Genomic DNA, 10,140 nt, shown 5'->3' with positions numbered 1-10,140 from the left:
CCGACTAAACTTTGAAAAAAATTGTATAAATATTGAAACTGAAATTGAGAAAGGATAATCCTATAAGGATTAAAAATAATTTTAAAAAATTGGAAGGATCAAAATTAAAAAACTCTAAATTAGTATTTAGCTTATATTTCATATATAATATTTGAAAAATTAATGTAAGCATAAATTATATATATATATATATATATATATATATATATATATATATATATAAAAGTCAATTTTATCAAGATATTTGTTAATTATCGTATTATATATAAAGGAAGTTTTTTTTCTAAACATGTATCACGATTTTTTCAAAAACTTTTTTTGCTCAACATGTTTTTTTTTACTCCATCTTTTTTAATAAATTTAATTTAATTTACCTTCTCTCCATAACTCTCTCTCTCTCTCTCTCTCTCTCTCTCTATATATATATATATATATATATATATATATAGAGAGAGAGAGAGAGAGAGAGTGACTCAATGAGAGAGAGAGAGTTATGGAAAGAAGGAAAATTAAATTAAATTATATATATATATATATATATATATATATGTGTGTGTGTGTGTGTGTGTGTTTTCTTTTCAATAAACATAACTTTACTTTCTTCTCTCTCGCCACATTAGTATGCTATAATACTTTTCATTTTTATAAGTTTTTTGTTCCAAATATTATTTTATTTTTATACAATTGTAATTTTAGTACATTTATATCATATATAAATAAATCTTAAATGAAAATTTATTATAATGTTGTGAAAAGAAATACTACTTTTTAAAGTATGTATATTACTACTAATGTATTTTCTATAATTAATAAATATTGCATGATTGTGTAGAGAAAAAAAATACTTACTTTTTCTATAAAAAAAATAATATAAAACACGTATAATATTAAATAATATTCGTTTCAGTAGTTTGAATTGTAAAAAGTTTAATCAACTTAATTTAATTTTTTATTTAAAATTATTCAAAATAAAAGCAATATTAATATTATAAGAGGTAAAAGTAATAAATACATGAGATTTAAAACAAAACTAATTGCATAAAGTAAATATTTCACTTTATTTTTAATTTATTGTAATTTTTTTTCAAATACAACTATTTTATTATTTTTAAAACTAAAACAACAACTTAATTATTACTTTGGAATTTAAAATAATATCATATTAGAATTGTAATAGTATATCTTTTTGTATATTTTTATCAGTATTATTTCTATTTAAATTTTTTATTATTTATAGTTTAAATTAAATTCATTTATAAAGATAAAAGTTATTTAAATTTATCAAATAAAAAATTTAAAATACTTGTATTTAATAATATAATATGTTTAAAATACTTGGATTTTTTTTACAGGAGGCACAAGAGAATCGTCCTGTTTCTTATCGTGAAGTGTATAACAAAGTTCACAAAAAAAATGATGGTGAATTTTTCTCAACTAGGGCAAAGAAATTTGTTGTATGTTATTTTATAATTTAAGATTGATTATGTACTTTTTAACCTCTTACTATTTCACTTATTTTTTTTTGTTTATTATTTGTAGGAAACATATGAAGAATCAATGACACAAAAATATGGAGAAGACACTTCATCTCATCCTGTAATTGATTCTGATCTTTGGTTAAAAGCTGCAGGTGAAAACAAGAAGAAAAGAGTGCATGGCATGAGACATAGCTTGGATCTTAGAACTAGTAGCTCTACCCAAGCTTCATCTCCAGAGGTTGCAGGTTCCTCTGCAAATCTCATGCCTATGACAGAAGAACGGGTCACTGCAGTCATAAATAATGCATTTGCTTCTTTTTTGCAAACACAAATACCAGAGATGATGAGGCAAATAATTCAAGCAGTTCAACCATCAACAACACCATCAACCAACCAACATAGGGAGGATCAAGGACGAGATGATGATTTTACTAGCTTAGGTTGATTACTATTTAGGATGACTCGTTATTTGGCTTTTCTTTTTGTAAGACATTAATTAGTTTAGGTTTCTTTAAGATAGTATGCACAAGTTGGATTTTGTAAGACATTTAACAATTTGGTTTTGTAAGAGATATTGTTACATGCAACTTTTATTTTAAATCATGTCGATTTGAAAAAAAATTATGTAGTTGATTTAGATTTATTTAAAATATCAAATTAAGTGGCATATTTACAGGGATTCATGAGAGAATAATGTATATATAGATAAATTAGGAAGGTTTCGCGAGATATTAGCGAGGGATTCGCGAGGAAACTCAAAAGATATGTTGTGAAGGTTTCACGAGGGATTAGCGTGGTATTCGTGAGGGAACTCAATCCATATACTTTGATGGATTTGCGTGGGATTAGCGAGGGATTTGCGAAGGACATATTTGCGAGGGTTTAGCGAGGGATTTGCGAAGGACATATTTGCGAGGGTTTAGCGAGGGATTTGCGAAGGACATATTTGCGAGGGTTTTGCGAGGGATTTGCGAGGGACATATTTGCGAGGGTTTAGCGAGGGATTTGCGAGGGACCTCAATTGATATATTGCTTCAGAGTTGCGAGGAATTAGCGACAATATCGCGAGGGATAATTGCGACGAAATGGAGAACGATTAGCGAGGACATAATTAAACAATATTTTGCGATGGAGTAGCGACAAAGTAGCGAAGGATATCTTGCGAAGGTTTTGCGACGTTTTAGCGAGGAAATATTAAATACAATTAGCGAGGGAATTTAGGTTCTACATTTGCGAGGCGGCAGGGAAGAATTAGCGGCACAAATTTGCGACGGACTAGCGAAGCTGGTTGCGAGGGAAAAACGAAGGAATGTAGCGAGGGAATTGCGAGGCATATGCATCCGTTGCTAATTAGCGACTTGAATTTAGCGAGGGAATGATCCCTCGCAAATCCCTCTCTAGTCCCTCACCATTCTGTTTAGCGAGGGATTTGCGAGGGATCTTTCCCTCTCTAATTCGCAATTTTCTTGTAGTAGAGTTTTCTTTTGTAATTGATATGTGTTGTGTCAATTGTTGGTCATGAATAAGGAATGAATGCATAAAAATGGTTCTTTTAGATCTATGGAAGGATACTTATATGTGTCTTAAACGTTATTGATGTTTATAGATGTATATGTCTACCTTTATGTCTTATATATGTTGTGTGTGGATGTCATGTATTCTCACTCCCTATGCTTGTATGTTTGTATTTGAGCTGATCTTCACTTGTAGAACTAGAATAGGTACAAGAAGATGTGTTTGATGAGGGTGAGGCATAAAGAAAGTGATGGAAACTTCTTGGAGAATCTGGATGGATGATAGATTTTCCACCAAGTTCCTCCCTAGACCTTTGGCTCCTTAAGTCTTCTCAAGTTTCTCCAAAGCCTCCTTAAGTAGAAGAAGCTTTGGTTTTCACCTTAAGAGGTGAAGAACACTCTTCAAGTGATGCCACTCCTTGGAAAAAGATGAATCACTTCAAAATTCACCACAGTCTTAAATGAAGAGGATAATAGAATTGGATTGAAATCAAAGAGGTTTGTGACTTTTAGGAAGAGAGAATTCAGAGAATAAAACTCAAGAATCTCACTATAACATCCAAAAATGTTTACAAAGTGAAGGAAAGGCCTTATATAAAGAATAGGTAGCTTATGGTGTATGCTGGTCTAACTATGGTTCAAGTAGAACTATGGTTAGACTTCTTACACTTAAGCTAACCATCCCTAGTTACCTTCCTAGAAGCTTGTCAAGCAAGATAAGCTAGAAGCTTGGGGAGCAAGCTAACCTAAAGCTCGTGGAAAAAGTTAAGCTAGAAGCAAGTGTGTTGGAGAAGCTAAAGAGCAATTCAACCAAGGAGGGAGCTATGCGGTCATGGCTTGTTTCCTTCACTTAATCCAATCCAAAATTGTTGGAATTGGTTTAGTTAGGTTCACCAAATGGTGATGAGACCTAGCTAAATCAATTCCTTGAAAAAAATGGAGGAAAACAAGCATAATATGTAAAAAATTTCCTAGGCCCACCAAAGGCTCAATTATTAGCTTCACCTACATACTTTACTATTTGTCACCCCACTTCTACTAATAAAAATGAGAAAATATATGACCCTTAATACAACATCAAATGGAGAAAAAGTCTCCAAGTAACATACCCTAGAATCCTAAGGGTATGACCTATGAGAAAAGAAAAAGGTGCCTTACAAATACAAAGACTAAATACACCTATACACTACTAGAAAAATTAATATTTGTGATGGATTTTGTGACGGAATATATTCCCTCTAAAAATCCGTCACAAATTTCATCACTAAATAAAAAAAATAAAATTTGTGACGGAAAAATTTTCGTCTCTAAAAATCCGTCACAAATTTCATCACTAAATAAAAAAAAATGTTTGTGACGGAGTGAACTTTGTCTCTAAAAAATCCGTCACAAATTTCGTCACTAAATAAAAAAAATTTAGTGACGGATTGTTCCCTCTCAAAATTCCGTCACAAATAGGTTAAAATATTTTGTGAAAAAATTTGTGACGAATTGTTCCCTCTCAAAATATTAAATTTTATTTATGAAACTTTTATATTTAAGAATTATACATAATTAAAGAAAATATGTTAAATTTTTTTTAAAAAAAATAATAAAATTAAAAATATTTTATTTCATTAAAGGACTGAAAAAATTATGAAATTCATTTAATTAAATAAAAAATTGTCAATTTTGAGCATAAGAAATTAAGACATTCATTAAAAATATTTATAAAAAAATTGTGAAATTAAAAAAAAGAGTACTAATTTAATTTTGGCTTAATTACATTTTTGATCCCTCAAGTATTGTAATTGTGCAATTTTGATCCCTAAGGCTTTAATTGGATAATTTTAGTCCCTAAAGAATTGTAATTGTGCAATTTTTGTCCTTTAATTTTTAATTGAACAATTTTAGTCCCTCAAATATCATAATTTTGCAATTTGAATCTCTCCTATTAAAAATTTAATAATTTAATAATTTTAATATATATATATATATAATAATTTAAAATTATACAATTATTTGCTTATTTAAGTTAACATATACTATAATTTTTATTAATGTAACAAATGATATATATTTATTATTACTAAATAAAAAAAATATTATTAATAATTTAATATTGCTAATAAATTAATATCAATAATATTTTTAGTATATTTATAGATAAATTGATAATTTGATAAATATAACTTAGTATATATTAATATACTTTTACAAAAATATAAATATTGTAGATAAGATATGTATATTTATAATTAATATATTTATATTTTTGTAAAAGTATATTAATATATAATAAGTTATATTTATGAAATCATTATAGTTTATCTATAAATATACTAATAATATTATTGATATTAATTTATCAATAATATTATAAAAATAATAATATATATAATTTATTTATTTATTAATAATAAATATATACATCCTCTACCCCACATACCATAACACAAATAACAAAAATTGAATAACATAATTTTTTTCATAATTGAAATACCAAACATGTTTAATTCAAATCAAAACTCATGTATTTGTGGAATTAAATAGATATTCATACATCTCATGCAACAAGGAATACAACAGAACAATCAAAAAGCAAAATATAAACTTGCATAGTTTGTTTGTTTCTCTCAGGGTTCTCTTAAGAACCCACAGAGCAGTATAATCCATACAATAAACATCTTACTCATATAATTGTCTCTTACAATTACAAATGCATTCCCTTAGGTTTCTCATAGGAACCCATAGAGATATTAAAATTATACATTTATATTTAAATATAAGAAAAACAACAAAAGAAGCATGTATATCCAGAACGACCCGTTTTGAAACCAGAACGGCCCGTTCTGGAATCACATTTTAAGGTACAACAGCCATGTCTGGAACGGCCCGTTCCCAAAGTGGAACGGACTGTTCTGTATTGGCGTAGTGATCATAAATTCATGTGTTAGAACGGCCCTTCCGCTTTAGTTTTAATAGGCTATTTTAGTAGTTTAGAACGGCTCGTTCCACTTTGGGAACGGGCCGTTCTGTATTTGCGTATTGATCATAAATTTATGTGTTAGAACGGACCGTTCCGCTTTAGTTTTAATAGGTTATTTTAGTAGTCTAGAACGGCCCGTTCCAGTTTGAGAATGGCCTGTTCTGGGCTACTTAAAAATCAAAATATTACAAAAATTAATTTTCATAAATATTCATTATTAAAATACTAATAATTATTAAAAACCTTTAAAACATTCTATAAAACTCATTAAAATAACTATAAGAAGATAATGTCCACAAATATAAAATAAATAATAATTAACTAATTTAGTTGTTTATCGAAAAATGTCTTTCTAATTTCATAATTTTTAATTTTAAAATTTAAATTTTTGGTTAAAAATTAAAATTTTCTTATTTTTCGTTAATAAAATAATATCCTTTAATTTCTTAATTTTTATGCTTAAAAGCAAACTTATAAATTAATCTAATTTAGATTTATGAAAGAAATAAGCACAACCTAAAAAATGGAGATATTTATTTTGCATGAAAGTTATTAATATGACATATATTACTCGATCTTGTGTTTTCAAGTATCCTAATATTGTGAAAAATATGAGTTAGAATTGATTTAAATGAATAAATATTAGAACTATATATTCATATGTATCACAAAGAAAAAGGAAGGGAAATAGCATATGAATTAATTGACATTGTAATAACTACCCACAGTCAACGATAGAATGAAACACCATCAAATTAGCCTCAATAATTATCAATAATATTATAAAAATAATAATATATAAATTTTATTTATTTAGTAATAATAAACTATTATACTAATAGAAAATTCGGGATGTTACAATTTGATATATTAATGAAAATTATAATATATGTTAACTTGAATAGACAAATAATATAATTTTAAAATATTGTATATATATATGTATGTATATATAGTAAAATTATTAAATTTTTAATGAGAGCGACTAAAATCACACAATTATGATATTTGATAGACTAAAATTGTTCAATTTAAAATTGAAGGATTAAAATTTCACAATTGCAATCTAAAATTACCCAATTAAAATCTTAGGGATCAAATTTGCACAATTGCAATACTTGAAAGATCAAAAATACAATTAAGCCTATAATTTTTTAGCTAAAAAAGTTAAAAATGAATGTGTAATTAAATAACTTTAAAATATTTATTTTTTAATTTAATAATTTAATTATAATATAATATTTAAAAAATACTTATAAATTAAAGTAAGGAAATTAGAAGTGTCAATTTATTTTTCTAAGTTATTGATTTCTTATTTTTTAGTTTAGTTGTTTATTGAAAAATGTCTTTCTAATTTCATAATTTTATAATTTTAAAGTGTAAATTTTTAGTTAAAAAATTAAAAGTTTCTTATTTTATGTTAATAAAATAATATCTTTTAATTTCTTTATTTTTATGTTTAAAAACAAACTTATAAATTAATGTAATTTAGATTTAAAAGTGACAAGGATAATTTACAAGTTTTTAATTATTATTTTTAACTTTAATTGCTTCTAAATGAAGGAAAAGAAGTAAGAAAACAAGAAATCTTGAAACCCTTCATTGAGTCATATCTAACAAATTATGAGAAACATTCCCACACTCTAGTGAATCAATTTTTATCAATACCATAGTACTTGGCTCAACCATGGCTTTGACAGTAACACATGGTCGTTATGAATTCGATTAACAAGAACATGGAGATGTTGGGAACCTTATATCGAAGATTTAATTCGAATGAAAATGGAAAGTACTACTACTGTGATGAATTGGAATGCATATTCGATAAACCCTAAACACTTTGATTTTGAAATGCAAGAATTGCTTTGCTCCATCTGTAACACCCCAGTTTTTATTTCACTTTTTATTTATTTATTTTAATTGAGGGTATTTTGGTAATTTTATAAAGGTGATAGGGGTGATTTAGTAGTTTGGAACGGGCTGTTCCGGAATTGGAACGGGCCGTTCCAAACTGCCAAAAGGTATATGATTTAGTAGCTCGAAACGGGCCGTTCCGGAATTGGAACGGGCCGTTCCAAACTACCAAGTTGTGTGTGAGTTAATAGCCCAGAACGGGCCGTTCTCAAGGTAGAACGGGCCGTTCCAGACTATTAAATATGCCATTAACCCTAAATGAGAACGGCCCTGGAACGGGGCGTTCCCAAAATTATGGCCGTTGGGGGGTAATTAATGCACACCAGAACGGGCCTTTCTGGTTTTGGAACGGGCCGTTCTGAATGTGATTTTTAGCCACGTTTTAAGGGTCCGGAACGGCCGTTCCGGATTTGGAACGGGCCGTTCCAGCGTAAAAAGCCTATAAATAGAGCTGTTTGCCACTCCCAAAAAGCACACCTCTCATTTCTGATTTCTTTTCTTCTGCTCTCTCTTCTTTCCTCTACTTTCTGCTTTAGACCGAGGGGAACCCAGCGAGGGAGATCAACCAGATCTAGTCTAGATTCAGATTCTTCATATCCAGGTACGGGGGAAAAGGGAATTATTTATGTATAGAGTTACATGAAGGAATTGGGTAGAGGAAGAACCCCTTAGAATTATGAGCAATTTTAGAAATATTTCTGTTTGAAGAATTATTGCCATTATTTGATTCTGTATATATTTAGGACAATAAATATATAATTTGTTTGTAAAAATGATGCTCTAGGAGAGAGAACGAAATTATAGAAAAGTGCCTGTAGGTTAGGTTTTGGAAAAATTGGATTATTTCTGTTTGAGGAATTAATTATACCATTAGATTCCGTATGTGTTGAGGATTAGAAATATATATTTAAATCGTAAGAATGATGATCTAGGAGAGAGAACGAAATTGTAGAAAAGTGCCTGTGAGCTAGGTTTTGAAACAATTAGGGGTTTTACTGTTTATGTTGAAATTATATTAAATTGGTAATTCCGTTGTTTATTATATTAATTTATGAATATCATTGTTATATTATTTGATAAAAATTGATGATTTAAATGTGAATTACTCGATACGTGTGAAAACCATTATTTTGGACATATATGATATATGTATGAAATTGAATTATGAGATGTTGTGTGGAATGTGAATGAGATGTGGTTGTGGTTCTTCACACCTATGACCAGGGGTGAGCATGGCCTGAGATTGTTACTTGAGTATCGTGACCTTGGTTAACATGTCAGGGGTGGGCACGACCCTAGGATAGGGGTAACGTGACCTTGGCACAGTGTTATATCAGGGGTGAGCACGGCTCTGGATTGTTACGTGGGTATCGTGACCTTGGTTAACATGTTAAGGGTGAGCACGGCCCTGAGATAGGGATAACGTGACCTTGATACAATGTTATATCAGGGGTGAGCACGGCCTGAGATTGTTAAATGGGTAACGTGACCTTGGCATAGTGTGAAGTGCAAATTAGTGTGATTGAGAATGATGACGTGATGACGATGCATGGTTGATTGAATTACGTTATGTTGAAATATTTATGAATATTAAATTAATATGTTGTGTTTTCTTATGTGCTATATATATAGATGTTTTCTTTCTCACCGTACGATTTGTGGATGTTTTAGGTGAGAAAGATCCGGCTTCGAGTGGCATCTAGAATGCCAACAGTGGAAGTGTGGGTATGCTCTGATATTGTGACATCGGGGCAGAGGATTTTTAGGACATAGATTTTATATGATTTTGAAATTGTAATTATTATTTTTAATAATTTGTAAACTCCTGTGGTTCATTTTTATTACTGTGGTTATTGAAGAATAACTTTGAAGATTCTCATGTGAACCCTTTTACCAAAATTGAAAAATTTATTTATAAGTTTTTATTATTACAATATATATGTTGGGGTAGTAAGGGTGTCACACCATCCTCTTTCAACCGCCAATAATTTATCTGTTTTAAATTATGTCTTATTTTTATTATAAAAACCAACAAAACTGTAAAATTGGATAACCAACAAAACTACTACATGGAGGTTATTTTTTAATAAAGTGGAGATCAAAACCTTTGGATTTCTTTTATCTTTAGTTAAGTTATAAATAAATTTAAATTGATTTTTTTTTTAAAAATGAGTAAACATGATTTAGATTAAAAAAATGACTAAACGTAATAATTTATTGTAGATTTTTATAATTTTTTTTTGGAAAAAACTCAAATGAAATTAAA

This window comes from Cajanus cajan, chromosome 3 (assembly GCF_000230855.2).
Source record: "Cajanus cajan strain Asha chromosome 3, NIPB_CcT2T_4, whole genome shotgun sequence".
Classification (NCBI taxonomy): domain Eukaryota; kingdom Viridiplantae; phylum Streptophyta; class Magnoliopsida; order Fabales; family Fabaceae; genus Cajanus; species Cajanus cajan.
The sequence above is the reverse complement of the archived record's forward strand: the minus strand, read 5'-3'. Positions refer to the sequence as shown.